Here is a 24,317-nt window from a genome sequence, read left to right on the forward strand (position 1 = left end):
TCTCAAAGAAAATCTGAGCAACTACTGGTAGAATTTGCTGCAGGGTCAGAGGGGAAGGCTATATCAAAGCAGACTATTTCTAAGTGGATAAGCCACTGCATTCATTTCTGCTATTTGCACCATGGTAAACCTGTGCCCAAGGGGATCAGATCACATTCCACCAGGGCTGCCTCTACTTCAGCAGCTTTTCTCAGAGGGGTTCCATCCAAAGACATTCTAGAAGCTGCTACTTGGAGCTCTGTTCATACCCTCATAAAGCATTATCATTTACCCCTCTTCTCCAAATCCAGGGCTGGCTTTGCCACTGCAGTCCTGCAGGGCCTTATAGCCGCTCCTAATGCTGTTTAGTTCCATTCTCCCATCCATAGCTTTGGGATTCTACCCAAATGTTATGACTGCAACAGTGAAACACGAAGGACATAGTACACTTGTGTACACTTACCATAAACGTAGATGTTCGAGCGTATTCACTATTGCAGTCCAGGTTACCCACCCGGCATCCCCCTTTCTATACCTTTTCTTTCCTTCACTATACTCAAAAGCCTTTGTGGTGTATTTGCTTTTAGTTGAAGGTAAAATTTATGTTTCTAAAAGCGCATCTATATATTTACTGTTTATATATATATATATATATATATATATATATATATATATATATATATATATATATATATATATTTGCTCCGCATTTGGGGGGCACCTGACATCTGGGGCAAGAAAAACTGAATAAAATGGTGTCGACTGCATGTTTTATACCCCTGATGACCTGACGTCATGGAAGAGGAGACAGCAACTGACGCAGGACCCAAGACTTTGTTATTCAGGCCGACTGAGGGCAGCCTGCCAGCAGATTACCCAAATGTAATGACTGCAACAGTGAATACACTCGAACATCTACATTTATGGGAAGTGTACACAACTGTACTTTCTCAGTACTAGTTAGAGAATCAACCATCACTTACACTGCCAGCTCTCATATTTTTCACTCCAGCCCCAAAAAGGTCAGCATCAGCCCATCAGACAGCATGGTATTGATGTGCATGTTCTAATGTGTGTTATAGATGCATAGGTGTTGACGGTCTCTCTTCTGACCTCACCAACTTTGACATCACTCTGCTGAACTTACCAATATCAGCACTCTGCTTTGATATGGCAACTTCTGTTTTGGTTGTGATCCTTGAAGTTTCAGCACAAATTTTCATCCTTGGGTTTTGAGTGTCAGAGCCATTGGTATCAATATTTAGGCATCTGACTGAAGTTGCTTTGGGATCTGCGCAAATATTGAAGCCAGTGTAGATTCAGAGCCAGCTGTCATTCTTGCTGTAACTGTCCTCCATTTCTTCTGCCGTAGGTATTCAGTGGCTGAGTATCACTTTGCAAGGTGCCATTTAAGGCATATGGACCAAAGCCCTTTAGCGCTCAAAATAATGTTGTCTTTTTCTTCTGCCTCATCTTTCCTGAAGGTGCATAAGAATGTTGTTAGCAAGTGGAAGCAAATAGAGTGTCCTACAGAGTCACTGACAGCTGATTTGGATGAAGAAGAAGACACTGCATTGCTTGTGACTCCAGAGTGACACCAGATTGGAGAAGGCCCTGAAGATGATGTGTTGATGGTTGTCAGTTGGCTTTTTGTCCTTCCCACAGTAGATGTTTCAGGAAGCTGTGTTAGTCTACCCAGTAATGTTCCCAGGTGCTCTCCCCCTTGACCAACATTCTTAAAGTTGCCACCAGTGCTACCTGGAAGAAACCAAGGTCCTTAGCCCAGTTCCTTTAAAAAATGCAGAATATTTTGCTGAATCACTTACTTTCCAGGCCTCCCAGTGAATCTTATCTGTCACTGTCCTACTTTAGATACAATAGAAGGGTCTTTGTGGGTTCTGTTCAAACAGCTTTATTATATACAAACACATCACGATAAAGTTTACTAACTTTAACTTGTATACAAACTAACTACTGCAATCATACATGCTCACTCTCTAGCTGCACTCTCAAAATGGCACTGGAAATAGCATGTGCCTGGTATTTATATGTGCATGTTCAGTCCTTGATATGCTTCTTAAAGACGCAACAGATGCACTCTGATCTACATCCTCCCTCTTTCAAAAGTAGATCATGCAACGTTATGAATCTATTTGGCATTCACGCAGTTCTATGTCATGCAGTTATACAAGACTAGGTATATATAGTTATGTTCATGTTGCTGTATATTTCACACTGGACCTTGATATTTGGCCATGTCGTGTGACATAAAATTGGGAATTGGGTTTAGCAACTGGAGCTGCCACTACAGAATGTTCAACCTTGGAAGTATTTGGAACATCTTCAGGAGTGGAAGTAGAAGTTGAAACACACTCTGGAATGGGAACAACGTCTGGTTTGCTCTGAAATCTTGAGTCTGTAACACAGGAACAGTGCTGCGACGATGATTCTGGTACAGGAAGAAGATGCCTGTGATTTCTCCTGTACTCCACACACTCAGATTCTACAAGGTAGGATCTCAGCTCTGCACATATGCCTGTAACTTGACCAATCCGGTCAAAACCTTTTGCCGTTTGATTTCTCACCGTCTCTCCTTCCTGCAACGGATGAAGAAATCTGCTCAATTTATCATAAGTGGACTTCTGGATAGAGCCCTTCTTGAATAATTGAGCCTTGATGGTTTTGTTGCTCTTAGCTTTAGGCCTCAATAAACTGGAACTAATAGGTAGTGTAGTTCTTGTTTGCCTGGAAAGAAGTGTTTGAGCAGGTAAGCCAAGAATATCATCACTGGATATGTTTGTGAGATTAAGCAAATTCAAAAAGACATCTGTATTGTCACTCTTTGACCTTTCAAGTAATTGCTTTGCACTCTGCACTGCACATTCAGCTAGACCATTTGACTGTGGATATTCAGGACTGCTAGTAACATGTACAAAGTCCCATTCTCTTGCAAATTTCTGAAACAACTGACTAGTAAATTGAGTACCATTGTCAGAAATAACTTTGTGTGGACTAACATGGACTGAGAAATGACGTTTCAACTTAGTAATAACAGTAGTAGATGTTAGGTTAGGTAGTAAGTCAATCTCAAACCAATTCGAATAAGAGTCTACCAATACCAAGTAGTGTTGATTGTTCCACTCAAAGCTGTCAGTGACTACTGTTGACCAAGGTAGTTCAGGAACTGAATTTAGCTGAATTGGTTCTCTTTGCAAATGCAGTCTAGTACTATTGCATACTGAACAAGAAGAAAGTACTTTATCAATGTCCTTCAGTAATGAAGGTCAGAATACTAGTTCTCTGACTCACTTCTTAGTGGACGCAGAACCTGGGTGACCACAATGCAAAATCTGGATGTACTCATGTTGTAAGGAAGCAGGAACAACAATTTTAGGACCTTTGAGAACAATGCTATCTTCCATCAACATTTCACCTCTATAAGGAAAATAGGTTTGCACTTCAGGTACACTAGATTGCTTTGACGGCCATCCACCATTAATGTAGTGATTGAGCTTTTGCAAAATTGGATCAGTCTTGTGATCTCTAAACTCATCAAGCCTAATGGTAGAAAAATTACACACTGCCATCACTTTAAAGTCAAAATTTTCTGTGTCAAGCTGTTCTCTTTTATTTCTGGGTGATCTGGAATAAGGTATCAGCCAGATAGAATAGTTTGCCTTTTGTGTAGACCATTTTGAAATTGTACTTTTGCACTTTGAGCATCATTCTTTGTAATCTTGCCAGAGCTGAATGCATAGGCTTCTTTAGAATAGTAACTAGAGGTTGCTTGTCAGTTTCAGTCTGAATAGCTCGACCATAAATATAATTATGGAACTTGGAACATGCAAATACTATTGCCAGAAGTTCTTTCTCGATTTGAGCTTACTGCTTCTCAGTTTGGGTAAGTGTTCTAGATGCATAGGCTACTGGTCTGCCCTCTTGAAGAATAACTGCACCAAGACCAAATTTTGAAGCATCACAGGAAAGAGTGACTGGTTTGTTCACATCATAGTGTCTTAATGTAGGTGGGATGGCACTTCTCTGCTTGATATCTTCAAATGCCCTCTGGTGTTGTTGTAATCATGACCATGCAACATTTTTGCGTGTCAGCTCTCTTAAAGGTGCTGTCAACTTATTGAGGTCTGGTATAAACTTGCCTAAATAGTGACCATGCCTAAGAAACGTTGTAGAGCTTGAACATTGTCTGGTGCTGACATCTCAAGAACAGCTGTTTGCTTGGTGGGGTGTGATCTCAAGCCTGTACTTGCAAACAATTGACCTACATATGTAACTTCTGGTAGTCTGAATTTGCACTTCAGAGAGTTGAGCTTCAAGTTTACTTAACATGCTCTGTGTAGAACTTTCTTTAGGTTTCTGTCATGCTCTGCTTCGCCATTGCCTTCAACCAATAAATCATCTACTATTATGGCACAAGGATAACCCAAACAAATTTGCTCTATTGCACGCTGGAAGACTTTACTTGCAGAATTTATTCCAAATAGCATCCTTAGTAATCTGTATCTGCCAGACAGAGTACCAAAAGTGATTTGTAATGAGGATTTGCGATCAAGCATCACTTGCCAAAATGAACTTTTTGCATCCAAAACTGAGAAAACAGTGGCATTCGGTATTAGGGTTGCGACCTCTTCGACTGTGCACATTGGGTGATGCAGTCTCTTCAATGCCTTACTCAAATGTCTTGGGGCAATGAATATTCTGATTTCATCTGAGCATTTTTTATGAGCTGCTACCAGAGACGACACCCATTCAGTTGGTTCTGTAACTGGGCATATTGCATCTTGCTGTACCATTTTATCCAGCTGAGCCTTAACTTTATCCTGCATAGCTATTGGAACTCTTCATGCTGGTCTGACTACTAGAGTCACCTCTGGGTCTAACATCATGGAATACACAACTGGAAGTTTGCCCAACTTGTTATTCAAAACATCAGCATACTCTGAGAAAATGGCTTCAGAAGAATTGGAACTAGGATATGCACTTGTGATGAACTTCTTTGGTAAAAGAAAGGAAATTAATTCTCAAACTGCCTTTGAGACTGGTCTTCGGATGACATAGAATAACAAGTTGTAACAGTTCTTGGCCAAGTAACATGAAAGCATCACCAAGCCTTCGGTTTGAATTTCTTCATCTCCATAAGCAACACGTTTCGCACTACTGGCCACAGAGTTGCTCATTAGTTCTCACTTTAGCAAATGTGTCTGCTGATATAACATTACATAATAAAATATACGAGCCTCCGTGAGGCTAAATCAAGTCGCAGTATAAAAGCACAGCACTGGCACGTAGTATAGTTAAAAGTTCACTTTAATTCACACCGTTTTCACATAAAACTAAACATGTGGTTAAGCGCTTTCATCTAACACCGTAGATTTCTTCAGAACCATCTTTCATTAAATCAAACTCATTTATATATACATTTCATTTAAACAATTACCGACTCATTAAAACACATGTGATAAAAAACATTTTCAATTGCTCATTAAATCCTTAAAGTGCACAGTGCTAAATTCCCTTTATATGCCTATCTATACATGTATCTGTAGTTTAAAAACTAAACTGTTGAAATTACTAATAAATAATTTTTTAAAAACTGTCCTAAATTCATGTACTATACCTATTGTCTTTGTACTTAACTTACTGTGTTTACATAGGTAAGAAATATGTGTATATATATTCCTGTCACACTAGTACTATCATATTGTTAACTACCTTCTCAGTATGCATTTTCTATCTTATGTACTTTTGTTCCTCTCTAACTATATTATTAATATTTAGATCTAATCTTCTAATATTGAACTTTTAACTTGTTCACTCATAAAATAGTTTTAATGGAAATATATTCATTTAACCCCGGGTGTACTGAGGCATTCAACTTAATTTGCCACCTAGTTTCTTTTTCTAATAATTTATCTTTTATGTTCCCTCCCCTGGGGTTGTCTTTAACTTGTTCTAAAATTGCAAACTTAAATTTCCTACACTTTGTGCTAGCCATACAATGTCTCCATAAAGCATTATTTTCATCCTGCTTCCTTATTCTATAATAGTGCTCGTATATTCTGTTTTTTAACAACCTAGATGTCATCCCCACATAGTAACATGGGCATGTTGAACACAGCGCTAAATATACAACGTTCTTAGTTCTACAATTCCCTTTAATGAACCTAACTTTTGTTTTCTGAACGTTATTCAATGTCACGCTATCAACCTCCATAATATGCTGACACTGATTACAGGATCCACACTTGGTAGTCCTACCCATTGTCTTGTGATAATCACCTATCATATTTTTAAGCCTGCTTTTCAAGTTTTGTCCGTTTCTATAAACAAATGTAGGTCTGGAACCTAATATTTTACAAATATCATCTTCAGTTTCTATTATGTTCCAGTTTTTCACTATTATATCTTTAAATTTACTAACCTCAGGTGCATATTGTATGACGCAAGCTCTCTTATATCTAGTGTTCACTTTAGTCCTTTCTCCTACTCCTTCTATATTACCCAAAATGGGCTTATATTTTTTTCCCCACTCTTGTTTGACATATTTTACTGTGTCAGATACCATCCTAACAGGATAACCTCTGTCAAGGAACATGGCGGCTATATGATTCAGTTCAACTATAACGTCCTCAAACCTAGATGTCATCCTAGCCGCCCTAATGCATTGACCTTTAATAATACTTTTCTTCTGATACTGGGGGTGGCAAGTATTGTACTCAAGATAATCATTGCTAAAAGTATCCTTTCTATAAAGGTTGGACTTAAATTTGTTATTCTCTATGGTTATTTTTGTGTCCAAATATGCTATACTCTGTCTATTCCTGTTGGTAGTAAACCTTAAATATTCATTTCTACTATTTAGGTACAAAGTGAATTCATTCAAAAGTTCCTCACTGCCTTCCCATATGAAAAACACATCATCCAAAAATCTGAGGTAACATTTTATATATTTATTCCATTCTGTTCCCAAGATGTATTCTTCTTCCCAATTCAGCAAAAACAGGTTTGCAAACATGGGGGCACAAGCCGCCCCCATGGCTACTCCCTTGCTTTGCCTGTAATATTCACCCTGAAACATGATGAAATTGTTTTTCAATACTACCTCCATAAATACCAGGATGACACTTATTTTATCCCAAGATATTTCACTATGTTTTCTCATACTCTCTTCAAATCTTGTTAGACCCTCTTCCTGAGGTATACAAGAGAATAGGTCTACTACATCAATTGTAACCAATAGGCAGTTGTCACTTATATATTCATCTTTGAGCCTGGTTAAAAAATCCCAGGAATCCTTAACTATGTGGGGGATGTGGGAATAAATCCCTTTCAACCACCCATCAACTACTTTCCCCATTTCAAATGTTTTTGAATAACTTCCTGAAATAATTGGTCTAAAGGGTGGTTCCTGTATATTTTTATGGATCTTGGGTATGCCTATTATAGTTCCCACTATGGGATACTCAATTTTCACATAATTATACATCGTCGTATCTATTCTACTATCCATTAATAAATCCTCTAAAATTAGATTAATTTTGTGATATGCTATATTCACCTCATTCAATGAGGCAACTATGTATTTTCCTGAATTTAGCAATATATTCATGATTTTGTTATTATAATCTTCTGTATAAAAAAGCACTACCCCCCCACCCTTGTCAGGCTTCATTATTCGAATTTTATTTTCCTTTTGTAGTTCCTGCATGATTCTTTCTTCATTCTTGGAGAGATTAGTAATATAAGATTTTTTATTCTTGACACTACCATACATTTCCTTTAATACCATCCTTTCATAAGTGGCTAATACACTATTTAATGGTGGGGTATATTTACTAGGTTTCTTAAACATCTCTTCACTTATTTTTTCTTTCCCTCCAAAATGTATTGCTAAATTTAACTTTCTTATATATTTTTTGAAATCTATCACGTAGTTGACTATATTGCCACTATTATTCGGTATATACTTCATACCTTTAGAAAATAAACCAAACATGTCCTTTGTCACCTTCAAACTTGTATAATTGTAGATACTGAATTCTTTCCATCTATAATGTATGTTACTATATTGGATTATCTCATCATTACTTGATACTGTCTTGTCTGTTGCCTTTAATATGTTCTGTTGTACTGTAGATTTCTTCTGTTGAATCCCCTCTCTCTTTCCTGTATTGGGTCCCTTAACAGCTCGTCCTCTAAAAAATACTTATTTGTTTCATATACCCTCTTATTGTTGTTATAATAGTCTGTCCTACCCTTACTTGGAACCCCTTTATTCTCCTTATACCTTTGTCCGGTATTTTCTGTTCTGTCCCTCTTAGGTTCAAAATTATATGCAGTACCTTTTTCATACTGCATAATATCACGTTTTAACTTTTTACACTTTCTTTCCATTTGTATATTTATCTGTTTCTCCACCCACGTAAATTGTGCATTAAAACTGGGTAGGTTCTCATCAAAAAACAGATCTGTAGTAATTGTATGATCCAATTCCTCTATTTCAGTCATTAATACACAAATTATTTTATCGTTGCAAGCTATAAGATACTTCATGAATGTGTAACCAAAATTATCTAACATTTCACAACATTCTCTCAAATGCTCTTGTTCCATTTGAACACCCATAGGTCTTTTGAAAAATCGAAGCCCCATAGGGACTACCTTCACATCAATGCACCTTTTTAAATACGCATTGTCAAGTTGCAACGTTTTTAACATTTTTAATTTCTTACCAAACTGAAATATTAAATCTTTTAAAGTCATATCAACATTTTCATTGCCCTTATTGGAATAATGTCTCTGGTTGCTTTGTTCAAAATTAAAGTTACTGTCCAAAAAGTTGTCTAGTTTATATCGCTTGTCATTAATAACAAGCGCCGGTTGCTTGTGATACACAGTACCTTTATTTCCTTTAGTTTGCGCCGTCATAGCGTATGTTCGCTTGGGTACAGTTCTTTTGGGTCTGGCTCCAGAAATATTATACTGGTCGTCCTCCGATCTAACCGACTCCATCCGCTCCATTCCTACTTTCCTCGAGCTGTTGGTAGATCCATTAGAGGCCCGTCTCCTTCCTGCTCCTCTCTCTACTTGCGCATTTGGAATCGTACCCTCTGTACATGCGATATCCTGTTCCCTCTGATGTAACTTCCGGTACTGCGTTTCACCACTCACCAGCCTGGAATTAGTTTGTGTGACAAGTTCTATTAATCTGGTTAGCTCACCCTTCATAATAACCATTTCGGACTGTAACCGTTGGATATCATCATCCGGACTGTACAAAACACTTCGCTTTTTGCCAGTAAATTCACTGCATCAACTCGCTCACCAATTACTGATACATCATCTGCATAACAAGTTGACTGTTGCATTTCCACTTGATCAGCCTGCTTCTTTGTATGACCTTTCTTTACAACTGTATGAGGTTTACTTGATTTGCAAACTTTTTGAAAATGGTTCCATTTTTTACACTTGTGACATTGCTGACCAAACGCCAATCATTTCTCTCTTTTAGACTCATGGTTTGCACTACAATTGTGACAATTAACAGTAAAGTTAGACTTGGATTTTGGTGTTTCATGCTTGTACTGCACTGAGGAACATGCTTCTCTAACTGAACTGGTCTTAGAACTTGCTGGAAAACTACCTGATTTCCCTGACGAGCCAGCAGGGGTTGTGGCTGACATGTGCTTAGTAGGCCTATTTCTGTTTGCCATGTGTTGTATGCTATCTATATTTGCTCTGGAGCCTGCTGAAACCATGCTCTTGTCACTTGCAAGCATACTTGTGTTTTTCTGTCACTTTATGGATCTGACAAATCTCAGTGGCTTTACACAACGTTAAATCACTGTCAAGAAGCAAAGTCTTTCTCACAGCAGTACTATTAATACCACACACGAGCCAGTCCTTCATTAACTCATCTTTTAAGTCACCAAACCGACACATTTTGGCCTTGTTTCTCAGATCAGTTATATACGCTGCAAAAGTCTCCCCTGGTTTCTGATCTCTCACGTAAAACAAATGCTTCTCTAGAGTAATGTTTGTCTGGGGGTTACACATTTCTCTGAATTTGCGCTTCAAACACTCAGAGTCTTCCCTTGATTCGGCCTATACAACAATATGACAGTTTTCACCTTCTCCCTCATGTACTGCTGGTGCATACACAACTGAATGCTCTTTCTGTGGCCTCTGATCCAGCTAAGTTTAGCAAAATGAATGCCTTGGTGCATGCATCTTTATCTGAATAAGCTGCTTGTATAAAAATATCGTACTCTTGCACAAATATTCTCAAATTCTCTGTAATATTCTGATCAAATACAAGTGGTAAGGGCTTTCGAAATCCGTCTGCCATATTAACACATACCAGTGAAGGGTTTTGCACATAAACATGAACACATACACATGTGCCAGGAATTTATGCCAGTACTTGTAACTTTGCCCAGTAGCACAATAAGCCTCTGTGTAACTGAACTTTGCAAAATAAGTCTCTTGGGCACTGAAATACTCTTGAAATCACTGTATTGCAAGAAGTCACATCTTATCTGTGTAAGAAGCATATCAAATAACTGCACAATGCAAATAAACTGGGCAAGAGAAGTTCAGACTGAGTAACACTATGAAGTAATGGCACTTTGTGAATAAACTGTACACAGCACACTGAAATTTCCCCGAAATGGCGGTGCCTTTCTAGTCAATTCTCTACAGTGCAAGAAGCACTCTGTAATAGCGTCACTTTGTGAATAGACACACCCAGCACAAGAAACTTTTCGGGATACATGCACAGTACTAAGTGCATACTGTAAGCACTTTTACACACTTTGAGATACCTCAATACCTTGATACAATACAAAGCCGTAGTTATGCCAAAATACAGCACTTTGCCAAAAAATATGCAGTCACCTTGCTTTATTTACGCTTAATGTTCTCTTTTTGCCCTTATTATATTCGTATTGCTTGTGTAATCTCTTTTCATGCCCATTGTACTTTTCTTGTGCTCGTTTTGCCTTTCAACGTGCTTGTTTTGTCAAACACCTTTACTTTAAACATTTCCCTTAGTTAATAAACCTTTTGTGCCTCCCGCTTGTTTAATAATGCGTTCCCTGCCCTTGTAATGCCGCATTTTTGTCTTTTTTATGAAATAAGTAATTTGTGCATATTCTCATTACCTTTGCTTTTTTTCTGGCTCTTTTTCATGCTCATTTGTTGTAGTTTACCTTCACTGTCATCTCTGCACCTCATGGCTCTGAATCTTATTCTCTGCAATCCCGGTTCTGACACCATGTCGCTCTCCTACTTTGGACAGAATAGAAGAGTCTTAATGAATTCTGTTCAAGCAGTTTTATTATATACAAGCACATCATGATAGAACTGTACTGACTTTAACTTAAATAACTTGTATACAAACTAACTGCTGCAGTCATACATTGTACTCTCTGGCTACACTCTGAAAATGTTACTGGGAATAGCACGTGCCCGATATTTATATGTGCACGTTCAGTCCTTGATATGCTTCTTAAAGACACAACACACTGTGATCTAGATCATCCATCTCTGGGTCTTCCAGCTTCTCCTTCCACCCCTGGACTTTCTTTGACCCAAGGCTGGGGCTGGCATGGATTTTAAGAGCAGCATGGCTGGTTGTACTAGAGACAGCTTCTGCTGGGGTTATTTTTTAAGTTTATATTTATTTTCATGACACCCCCCCCCCCATTCGTTCATTCCATCTGTGGACTTTTCCCCTCTGTGGACCATGCCACCTTTCAGGGAATGCCTAGCCAAATATCCTGTTCCCCTCAGCATGCGCATGACTATCTTTCCCTGCCAGCCTCTCAGATGCAACATTTGTATAAGTTTAAATTATTGCATTTACACACACACACACACACACACACACATATATATACATATATGTATATATATGTATATATATATATGTATATGTATATATATATATGTATATATATATGATATGTATATATATATATATATATATGTATATATATATGTATATATATATATATATATATATATATATATATATATATATATATATGATATGTATGTGTATATATATATATATATATATATATATATGGTTCCACTTCATATCATCGAAATTTCATCGAAATTCAAATCACCGAGACCAAATCGTCGAAAACTCCTATCATCAAATCTCAAATCATTGAAAACTATAAAGCAACTAGAAATAACATTCCACAAAGTTTTTACTACGTTTCTGCAGGGGGGCAAGCCCCCCTGCACCCCCCCATGTGGGGGGCTCCGCCCATCCCACATAATTAAATATACCAACTCCAAGGTTGCACTACAGTGGGGGAAAAAAGTAATTTCCTAACCTCCACTGTAGTGCGACCTTGGAGTTGGTATATTTAAGTAAGGGGGTGGGGGGGCGGAGCAACCCCCACTGTAGTGCGACCTTGGAGTTGGTATATTTAATTATGGGGGTGTGGGGGGTCTGCATAAATGTAGTAAACAGTGTCTGGGATGTTATTTCTAGTTGCTTTATAGTTTTCAATGATTTGAGATTCGATGATATGAGTTTTCGACGAAATGGGTTTTCGACGATTTGGTCTCGATGATTTGAATTTCGATGAAATGAAATTTCGATGATATGAAGTGAAACCATATATATATATATATATGTATATATATATGTATGTGTATATATATATATATATATATATATATATATATATATATATATATATATATATTTTTTTTTTTTCTTTTCTTTGGTTACTTGTGCTGTTCTGATACATACTAAAGCCTGTGAGTATTAATGTATGATCTTGATTTTGTACTTTAGATTTAGTCTTGTTGAAAGTTTAAAAGTCTGTTTTGCCACTGGAGTATTCTGTGAATGTCTTGTACATGATGTGCATACATACACACACACACACACACACACATATATATATATATATATATATATATATATATATATATATATATATATATATGTTTAATTTATCTATGTTTTTGTCACATTGTCTCTTACAGTGCAAACTCTACTATGTTCTATAATACTGTAATATTTAGTTTCGATCTTGTGGAGTTTTTTTCAGTATTTCTTTGAGAGGATATATGTATGTATATATGTATGTATGTGAATATGTATGAATGTATGTATATATATATATATATATATATATATATATATATATATATATATATATATGTTTACACACACACACACACACAGACTAAAATCATGTCAGTAGGGGTGTTATCATGGACCTTACAAATGCATTTGACCTAGTTAGCCACCAAAATGCCCAATGACATTACAATGTTCAAGATTTTGACTATGATTACTTGTGTTTTTAGGTTACATGCACAGCAAATTTTTGTCCAGTTAAAAAAAAAATATTTCATTTAGTCTAAACAAACTACTAAATTGGCTTCAAAACAACCTTTGTGACCAAGCCATGTTTGTAACAGATCCTGAAAATATACCAGGGCACAAGTTAGTGTGAACCATTCAAGTTCTTCAGTATGTAGTTAGATCAGTTTGTCACATTTGTCCATCACACAAAATATACACATTTTGACTCAACAAACTATTCTTCTGGGTGTAGAATGTCTCATATTTTATCTCGGTAGAAGTCAAAAATTCCACTGGTAAATGTGTTCTTTTGGTGTGCTGGAATATCTTTTCCAAAGAATTGCCTTTACTTTATTTTATTATCTTCCTGCAAACATCATCATTGCTGAGCTTTGCAGAAAGCCAGGTATTTTTTCTTTCAAAGATTGAGTAAATTTACTGCTTTTATCCTTCCTGTTTAAACCCTTGACAATGGAATGTACCCTTACCTCTAAGGCAAGTTGTCATGTACCTCCTCCTATTACAATCTCAGATTGTAATTTAGTAAAGCAATTTTACTAAGACTTGTACAGTAGCTGTTGACCAATCCTTCTGACTTAGTGGGTTCTTTTTCCTGAGCCCCATACCTGACTATCAAGCCTTCACCTCCATCTTCACTTAATTGACAATTTTTGATCCCCTCATATTGCATGGTGGGAATATTGCAATAATCTGTGGTGAGGTTAGTGTTTTTCTTCTTGGCAGTATTTTCTCACTGCTTATTTTTAGTTTGCTGTAATGAGGCTGGGCATTGAGAGCACTGTCACTGTATTCTGCAGGTGATGCAGACCTGCAAATAACTTTCTCCTTGAAGCATATGCCTCCATAATTGTATCTCCACCAAAGGACTTGAATGTAACATGCATTTTGCGCATGTGCCGCACCCCCTCTCCCTGAGGGAGGTGAGTGTGCATAGCCTCCCACCCCAATTGGCTTCTTCAGAGCTGTGACCATTAATCATCTGAGACATATTTAGGACTCTGTTCTTTCACATCACAAAGCTAACTGTTGCACTAAAAGTTTGGAAATGTTCTTTCTTACTCAGAGGACTCTCTGGTTTATTTATTTTTTTCTTTTTGCTGTCCTCCGCAATAACCTTGGCCTGTGGCTCCACTGCTGTCACCCAGTTGACCCATTCATTCCAGGGGTATAGAAGCCAGGCATTCCTTGACTAGACAAGAGCCCTTTGGCCCTTTTGTTCCTGTTAAGAAGTCACATCAGCTTTCCATTCCCCTGGTGAGAGTCATGTTGTAGGGAGTGGGCCCGCTTACTGATCGGGGGTGGGGGGGGGGCTGTCATCTCCTACTGTAGAGCACCCCTTCCTCTCTCGATTTTCTCTCCAGGTTTCATCATTGATATCTCATGAAGAGAAGTAGTTCCCCTTGGGTGCTTGTGCAAGATGCACTGCTGACTGTACAGCCTTAGCAGGATCAAACTCCACCAGCTAACACTCAGTATTCCCATTAGGTGTCACCCTTGTGCCAAACCAGAGACTCCACCTCCCTCTTTCAAGGATGGATGAGCCGACAGCAGCCAAAAAATTGAGGACTACCCAGCCTTCAAAGCAATAACCAAAAAGCAAAACTAAAGTCCAAGGCTGTAGGAAACACCCCACTGAAACAAAAAGCAATAAAAACGCTCTTTATTTTCCAAGATGTCTTCTTTGTGAAACTGTAGAAAATAAAGAGCATTTTTATTGCCTTTTGTTTCAGTGGGGTGCTTCCTACAGTCTTGGACTTTATTTTTGTTCTACAGAGACATCCTTTCATTTTTCTTTTCCCCAAAGCCACAGTGACCACGGATCCTTCCCAGCCGGGGTGGGGGAATTTATGTGGGAAAGACCATCCAAAGCACTTGGTCCCAAACAGAGGCCAGTCTTTAAATCAATATATTGGAGATGAGAGCAGTCCTCCTAGCATTGCAGGCCTTTCAGGACTGTCTCCCTTTGGGTGTGATATCCCTTCAGATAGACAGACAGACAACCTGGCAGTTGTTTGGTACATCAACAGACCGGAAGGAACCAGATTTTATCCTTTGTGTCAAGAAGCCATGACAGTATAATAACAGGTGATATCTTCTTCCGCTTTCTATTGGCAACCCATATCCTGGGGAAATCCAGTATTCTTGCGGACTGCCTTATGAGTAGTCCCTCAATCCATTAGTAACACAGCAGATTTTTAGCTGCTGAGGACAATCTAGCTGGGACCTTTTCACCTCTCCACACAACACGATGTGCAGCAAGTTCTTGGCTCTAGCTCCCTGAGACAGGGAGTCACCCAGGAATGCTCTGATGTACCCTTGACCCTGGGACTCTTGTGTGCCTTTTTTCCCAATGACCCTGATTCCATAGTTTATTCAGAAAGCATCTGCGATGAAAGTCACAGTAATTTTCATAGCATCTTATTGGCCTTGACAAGTCTGGTTTACCTTCCCTCTGGCCTCATCTAGTCCACCCTCCCTTGGTGCTTAGCTCAGACCCAGATCTTCTATCTCACCTTTTGGGGTCACCTTGCCTGAACATTCAGTCCCTCAAACTTACCTTTTGGTTTCTCCAATTCCAACGATGGTTTGGCAGTCCAGGTTTTTGTCTTCAGTTGTCCACATTTTAAAAACCATCGACTAGGAAAATTAAGAGCAGATTTAAAAGGTTTTCTGTTTGGGCGATTGAAAAAATATTGAACCTTTCATAGCCCTTTTTTCTTCAATTTTGGACTTCATTGCACACCTTTTCCAGCGTGGGGCTACCCATTCCACAGTCAGAGTCCAGTTAGCTGCAGTATTCTCTTTCCATTTGGGTGAAAATCATATGCCCATTCCATCCCTCAGATTTATCCAAGGCTTTCTTCCAAGATTACCTTTCTTCTATGTCCTCTTCATTCCCTCCATGAGATATTACTGTTGTGCCACAGGTTTTGACTGGGCCCCAATTTGAACCTGCTGCTAGGGTTTATCTGAAGTTCTTATCATGGAATACTCTATTTCTGGTGGCTATCACCTCTCAGGAGAATTTCTGAGCTACACGCCCTATCCTCAAAATCTCCATACCTAATGTTTCACATGGACATAGTGTCACTAAAAAACAACTCCCCCTTTCTTCCTAAGTTGGCTTCTGAATTACACATCTTCCCAAAACTTTCAAACATTGGTGGATTTACTTTACATTTGCTAGATATGTATTTGTATTTACATTGGACAAAAACCTTTCAGGAAGTCAAATCAGTTATTTGTGTCCTTCTCTACAGCTAAACTGGGAAAACCGGTGTCCAAAGTCACTCTTTCCTGCTGGTTGTCACAATGCATTTGCTTTGTTTATCAAGAAGGAACACTGGCACTTCAACTCCAAAGGCTCATTCCACCAGATCTATGGCTTTGTCTACAGCCTTCTTCTCTAGTGTTCCAGTTGACGACATATTGTTGCAGCTACCTGGTCCAAGGAAGATAACTGAATCTCGCACTAAAAATTAGATGTGCATTTCAAATCTAGAGCCTACTTTGGTTCAACTGTGCTCTTGAATGTCATTCAGTAAGGCCTCCCAAATGAGAAAGTAGCTGAAGAGTCTGTCCCATATGTTCAGGAATGTAAGGAAAGGGCAACACCAGATATGAAAATGATGTATTCACTACAATAGATCTGTGTTGTCTGTTTCATTATTCCTAAAATACCCTCCCTTCATCTCCCTCATTTTTTTTAATGCCCTGTTTTTCTTATTGTGTTTCAATCTGTTTACATTAGCTAAGCTGTTTGTCAAAAATTTTAAATTCCCTTTTATTGTTGGGCAAACTTAGTCTGAAGTAGCTCCCTCCTTACACAAGGGATCATGGATAGGAGGTGGAGCCTGATCACCGGATCCAAGACCCATACATTGAAGAAGGATGGAAACACACAACACAGATTTATCATTATGGTGAGTTCATAACTTTAGTTTTTGTTTAATTTACTCTCATAAGAGAATATGGCCAAGTTCTGACATAATAATTACTATATTGGTTTGTTCAGCATATTTCCTTTTTATGCTAGTAGTTGTCTGTCTTCTGCTTAGTCCTACTACTTAATGTTGCCATGACATTTAAACCCTCCAGACCAGATTTACCTGCTGGGCCAGAGTAGTAATGATGAGTTGTAGGGGGAAGGTGAACCCAGAAAGTCCCAACTGTTGCTCGAAAAGACTGGCCTGATGTATTACAGTAGACCTGCCCCTGATGTGCTGCTGCACTATTTCAGAAGTCACTGAGAGCTATAAAGTGTAGTCATAGGCATGTCCCTGCCCCCACCAAGGCAGCAGTTACTCTTAAGTTATGCCCTTTTGCCTAACCCAGTTGGTATTCTGATCACTGGTCACTACTAGAGATTACAACGGTGATCTGCCTTTGTCAGCATGTTATCCCTAGTACCTTCCCCAGAAGAGAGATGGGCAGTCATTCTCCCACACCCACCCTGCCAGCTGCTGTAGGTGCATGTGCTGCTAACCAAATTCATGTTCCAGATCATATTCTAGCTTTTATTCCTCTCAGCCAAGAGAGCTGGCTGTATTTTTTTTATCTCAAGGAATGTGAGAATGAGCTATGTTGGATTTGACTTACTTGCAGACTTCTGTAATGCTGCTTAGTGACTTAACATTCTTTCTTAAAGGCCTAATATTAGTTTCAATAGAGCTGTTTTGTGTGGCCTCCTTGTCATAAGATGCAACAAGTATTCCCATCATTATAGTTTTGGTTGTCCTTTTTGAGTGGTTTCACTTTTACAAATTGCAAATGAAGTTTTGATGGTGTACCAGTGGCGTAGCTGGAGGACGAGAGGGGTCGTCCGCCCTGGGTGGCACTTTTTGGGACTGTCACATATGTAGAAAAAACTGTTTTAGGGCATTCTTCTTCTTTAAGAACACGTCTGTGCATGTGCGTGTGTTAACGCACAGACATCCTGTCTGCCCACACGGGCACAGTTTGGAATTGTGATTAACGGGAATCTCACATATTAAAAAAAAACAAAACAAAAAAAAAAAAGCTATTTTAGGGCATTCTTATGTAAGAACACGTCTGTGTTTGTGTGTGTGTTAATGCACAGACGTCCTGTCAGCCTGCACACGTGCAGTTTGGAGTTGTGATTAACGGAATATTGCTGCTTCCAGTAAAGTGTATTATGTTTTACTAAGCTGCTGCTTCAAGTAAGGGGAATTATTCTTGGAATGCTGCTTCAACGAAGGTGTTGGTAAGTTGTTGCTTCCAGTACGGAAATTATTCACGGAAGGGTGTGGTTGTAAGGGAATTACTCCCAGAGGATCCAGAATGTTACTGCTTCAAGTAAGGTGTGTGAGTGTGTGTGTGTGTGTGTGTGTGTGTGTGTGTGTGTGTGTGTGTGTGTGTATTTTGCTGCTTTAAGTAAGGTGTGTGTGTATTTTGCTGCTTTTTAAGTAAGGTGTGTGTGTGTGTGTGCGTGTGTGTGTGTTTGTGCGTGCGTGTGTGGTTATTTTGCTGCTTTAAGTAAGGTGTGTGTGTATTTTGCTGCTTTAAGTAAGGTGTGTGTGTGTGTGTGTGTTTGTGTGTGCGTGAGTGTGTGTGGTTATTTTGCTGCTTTAAGTAAGGTGTGTGTGTACTTTGCTGCTTTAAGTAAGGTAGGTGTGTGTGTGTGTGTGTGTGTGTGTGTGTGTGTGTGTGTGCGTATTTTGCTGCTTTAAGTTAGTTGAGTGTGTGTTTTTTCAAGTAAGGTGTGTGTGTGTGTGTGTGTGTGTGTGTGTGTGTGTGTGTGTGTGTGTGTGTGTGTGTGTGTATTTTGCTGCTTCAAGTAAGGGTGTATATGTGTATTTTTCTGCTTCAAGTAAGGGGTGTGTGTGTGTGTATTTTGCTGCTTCAAATAAGGGGGTTGTATTTTGGTGCTTCAAGTAAGGAGGGTGTATTTTACTGCTTCAAGCAAGGGTGTGTTTGTGTGTGTTTTGCTGCTTCAAGTAAGGGGTGTGTGTGTTCTGCTGCTTCATGTAAGAGGTGTGTGTATTTTGCTGCTTCAAGTAAGGGTATGGGTGTATTTTGCTGCTTCAAGCAAGTGTGTTTGTGTGTTTTGCTGCTTCAAGTAAGGGGGTGTGTGTTTTGCTGCTTCAGGTAAGGGTGTGTGTATATTTTGCTGCTTCAAGTAAGGTTTGTGTGTCTGTGTGTCTGTCTTTGCGTGTGTGCGTGCGTGTGTGTGTGTGTGTGTGTGTGTGTGTGTGTGTGTGTGTTCGCGCGTCCGTGCGTGTGTGTGTGTATAAAATGTCCCGGTTATGTATACCTGGTGGTTAGTGTTATTCAGGCTAAAATCCTGTGCCTTAGGTACAAGAAACAAGAGCCTGAATTCTCTACCCCCTACTGCCATTTGTGATTCAAGGAGTTGAGACCATGGCTCTCAACTGTCCAGATTTTCACAGAATGTCTGGAATGTTTGTCTCTTACTGTTGGTCTGTTCCTCTTAAAATTTGTGGTTTTCTGACAAATCATTGAGAACTGAATTCACTAAATGATAGCCATTTAAGTTTCAGTCTTCCTATCTTTCAAGAAATGCATGGTAACACAAAACATTTTATTCTAGCAACTTTCTAAGATTACACAAGCAGTGTTTAAAATGTGTCCTTGGTTTTGGCCCTTTGCCCCCTCCCCCAGTAAATTGTGTCTTTTTTCGGATTTCTTGTGTTGCAAAGTTGACAGATATAGTTGAGTGTCAAGTGGATCTTAACAAGGAGCTGAGAGCTTCAAGGTAAGAGAAGTTTAGTGCTGCTTACAGGTAGTATATTTGCTTTTGATGCATAAGGCTATGGGTTCTACTCCCCATAGTATGTAGATGGATTGCTGGTACTGTACTATGTTGCACTTTAAAAGGGATGGCTGCTGCATTCCTGAGAATGTCCTCCTTTGGAGGAGATACCTAGTAACTATGAACCTGTTATCAGTCAGCCATTTGTTCTTTATTGCACTATTACTAGCTTATTGTTTTTTTTTTTTAATGTAACATAGGCAATTTATTCATCAAGGGCAACAGGCACTTTATTTGTAGATGAAACAATGCATACCTCTCAGCTGTCCCTGATTTTGACTCAAAGTTTAGCTCTGTCCCTCTTAATCCCTCTTAAAACTAGTGACTTTTGGAGGAAAGGTGGTGAATTACACTTAATGAATAATGACAATAATTAAGAGTTATAGACTTCCTTTACTTCAGAAAATGTTTATTAATTCATATGCACTGATTCTGTCAATGTTTCAAGTTAATAGCACTAATATTTTAAAAGTGTCCCTGATTGTCCCTGATTTTTTTTGACTTGTCCCTGATTTTGTTGAAATTTGTCCCCGATTCGTTGAGAGATCTGAAACAATGAAATATAAAGTTGTTTCCTAACAGCAACCTCTTCATTAATTACAGATCTCTTTAATTTGGAATTATTTAGATGACTTGTATTTCTGCAGAGGTTGTGCATATTTACTGATATTGGTGGATTATAATGACAGAAGTTTGAGTAGACTTTTATGCTGGAAATGTTCTGAATTGGGCAGTTTTGTCATTATTGGTTCATACATTTTGTTTCACTGCTTACTGGAAAAATGTTCAAAACAATAAATTTAAAACACGCTCTAACAAATGTGTTGTATTATACAAGGAATATAATTTAATACAATCAGGAAGGTGAATCAAAGAATATATGTATGTTTGTCTGGTTCTGGGTATGTGTGCAATGGGTCTAGGATTTGAAAACAGCCCAAAGGTAAACTTTATCTGCCACTGGCCTGATGCATTTTCTTTGAATGTGTGTTTCAGTGCTGTCTCAGTGAATGTGAGTTTCAAGGGTGTAGAAGTTTTAATGCTAAGTCTGTTTTAATTGTGAGATTGTATTGCTTTGTTTACCAGATATCTGTCAATGTTTGCTATAAAATTTAAAATAAAAATTTTAAATAAAATCTAAGTAGTCATTGTAGAAGTAAAGCATAAAGCAAAATGTACACTGCAGTGTTTTTATTGTAAATGGGGAGAAATAGCCAAGTAATGGGACACTGGAATGGCTGCAGGGGGAGGACTGTGTATAGGGGACCCCCATTTGACCATGATTTTTGTGAGGGGGGAGGGGCGACAAACGCAAAGACAGCCCCAGGCAGCACAAACTCTAGCTACGCCACTGTGGTGTACTACACATGAAGCCAGAAGAATAGATCCATTGTTGTCCATTTTCATCTGATTCAACAGTTGGGATTCCATTCTGACTCAAATCTGTTCTTTGGACCTCCAAATGTGTAGCTGTAGGGCTCTGACTACTCCCCTTCCCATAATCCTTGTCTTCTCGCTCTGAATACCTCAGATCTCATTTGCTGCCTGAATGAATGGTTGTACTTTCTTATGACTTGATCTCTTTTCATATTTGACGATAAGTCAAACATATTTTTACAAAAAAATTTTCTTACATAGTTTCCTTTCCCTTATAACATATAGTTATTTCTTAGATTTAGGATTATAGTCTTCTAGAAAATTTTGACTACTGTGTAGTTTGCCGATCCGTAGAATTTAGTAGTTAGCTTGATAGGAAATTACCATTGTTAGCAGTAGTTCTTTTCTATAGAGTGTGTTTATAGGACTATAGAATTTAATATCTTAGGAATTTAAGACTTCAGGACAAGTACCTTTTGGATTCCTTCCTTGTTGTTGTTGTTGCTGCTAATTAGTATTCTTAAGATGTCAGATAAAAAGTTTTACGAAATGTACAAAGTGTGGCCATAGTACTGCGGTGGTGGTGCTGTGGCAGCATTGTCGCCTCACAGTAAGACGTTGCCCCGTTTGATTCTCAGCTAGAGTGTCTTCTGTGTAGAGACATGTGTGAATGGGCATACCTTTGTTGAAGGTTATGCATCAGAGCTGGCAACTCGGCATGTAAAAATCTACTGCCAGTCATTAGCGGACTGGAGTTCCGCTGTGGCGACCCCTAACCGGGAAAAGCCGAAAGACACAACAACAAAGTGTGGCTATAAAATCCACCCCACAGGACTTTCATATTCAGTGTGTTTATTGCTTGGGGGTGGCTCACTTGGAGTCTAACTGTGAAACTTGTACATCATTTGACCACAAGTCCATCCAGAATAGGAGAGAGAAACTTATATTGAAAGGCTTATTTACCAGCTCAGCAAGGCCCATCTACAACCTCTTCCAAATCTGTAGAAAAATCTGGGTTAAAAGAAAAAGAACATGTTTAAGAAAAAAGATAAAAACATGCAAAAAGTTCAGGGAAGCAAAAAACTCCTGAAAAGTCAGTAGAAAGATCTAGAAAAATCTTCACCTGACCTAACAGGTCTCACGGGTCTGGTACTGAAGATGTCAAAGCAGTCGCAAAAGCCATCTTGCATCTGATCTCCTTGAGCCCATCAGTACAAGATTGTACTCACCCATCATCTCGGAAAGGAACGCATCAAGAATGCCAATGGTGGTCTCGTCTGCCTGTTCCTTGAGGATTCCTACTGAGGCCGAAGTCATTAGGATGATGTGGACATTCCTTCAGCAGCAGATTCAGTTGAGGGTCATCTGAGTGTCGTTTCCCCAGTTCGATTCAAGAACAAGTCCTGTGACCCCTCCACTTAAGTCTTCCAGTTCGGCCCACTCTTCAGATCCAAAGCCCATGGATCCAAGGTTAGCCGTGGTACCTGCGCCTGTGCCAATAGGCCTTACTTCTTGAACTCCAGTTGGATCGGGAAGAGAATTTGAGCCGAGCTGTAGGGGTCTGGACACCAGATGACAGCTCAGTCTCAAAGCTTTCAGATCTGTCTCTAACTCTAGGGACAGTTTGGCTCCTGTGTCAACTTTGGACCTGGGATGCCACTAGAGTTTTCTTGGCCTCAATGCTTAAAAGAACCCTCCTCTTACCCTATCTTGGGCTTGGCATTCAGAGCTCTCAGGAGAGCTCTGTCCCTTAGAGAAGGGAAACTTCTTTCTTCATCGGATCCGTGTTGACTTCTTTCTTTCTCTCCTGCCTCCTCCGCCCTTCCTCATCAGCAAGGACAATCAGCTACCAGTCATATCATAATGATGAAAGGAAAATTTAGTAAGCGCACTGGGAAAATTCCCCTGCTCTTTTTAGTAAGTGTTGTAGGATCACTTTCATCCACCTGGTCTACCATCAACTCAGGCATATTTGACCTCAATTTAACAGCTGACACGTATGATGGCACACTCAAAAGCACAGTACCCCCCCCCCCCCCCCCAAACACACACAGTGAGTATTGAAAAAATTTTATCAAACCACCTGGTGTGGGAATGTGGGAATAGAACTCGCACAGTCTTATGATCTTCCAGCATAATCTACCATCAGGAGTGAGTGTGCTTCCTGTTGAGCCACAGACCCAGATGATTGACAGTTGCACATGGCATTTGAAAGTCATGCAGTTAGGCATAGTGAAATAGCAAAGGCTCAGAAAAGAGCATCAGATGAAAAGGGCATCCATCTTTAATATTTTTTATGAGATGGCAGATTGATAAACAATGCAAGCATGAAGAGCAGTATTGCTGCAGAAAATGAATAATGGAAAATATAATGCAGTAAGGAAATGAAGACGATGTTTTAGTACTTAAAATAGGAAGAGGTCTGATTTAAAAAAAAAAAAAAAAAAAAAAAAAAAAGGCTTCACATTAAGGAGAAAACATATGGATTCTACTGTTAGGTTAGCCAAAGCATACTACGTGATCTTATTAGAGATATCTAGTACACCAGTGCTTGCAACACTGTTTTGAAGTCATGGAATGAGCAATTTTATTGCAAATGAAGAGGAAATTGATAGGGTATCATGTAATTTATTTAATTAAATGGGTAAGTGAATTACTCACTTTCTCTTGGACCCCTTTCAGGATGACCCTAGCTACAAGGGCATGAGTTATTGTAATATTACTATATAGTGGTTTGCTTTTTCTTCAAGGATATCAGATGAAGCATGGCAAGGCGTAGATTTTGTCACA

At 38.9% G+C, this 24,317-nt stretch overlaps 1 protein-coding gene across 1 annotated transcript in view; it reads left to right on the plus strand.

The window, feature by feature from the left end:
- Window positions 1-24,317, plus strand: part of LOC122817032 (rho GTPase-activating protein 39-like) — a 1,890,542-nt gene that overhangs the window by 1,020,750 nt on the left and 845,475 nt on the right. The window lies entirely within an intron of this gene.

Source organism: Protopterus annectens, chromosome 12.part0 (genome assembly GCF_019279795.1).
Source record: "Protopterus annectens isolate FY-2018-M chromosome 12.part0, PAN1.0, whole genome shotgun sequence".
Lineage (NCBI taxonomy): Eukaryota > Metazoa > Chordata > Ceratodontiformes > Protopteridae > Protopterus > Protopterus annectens.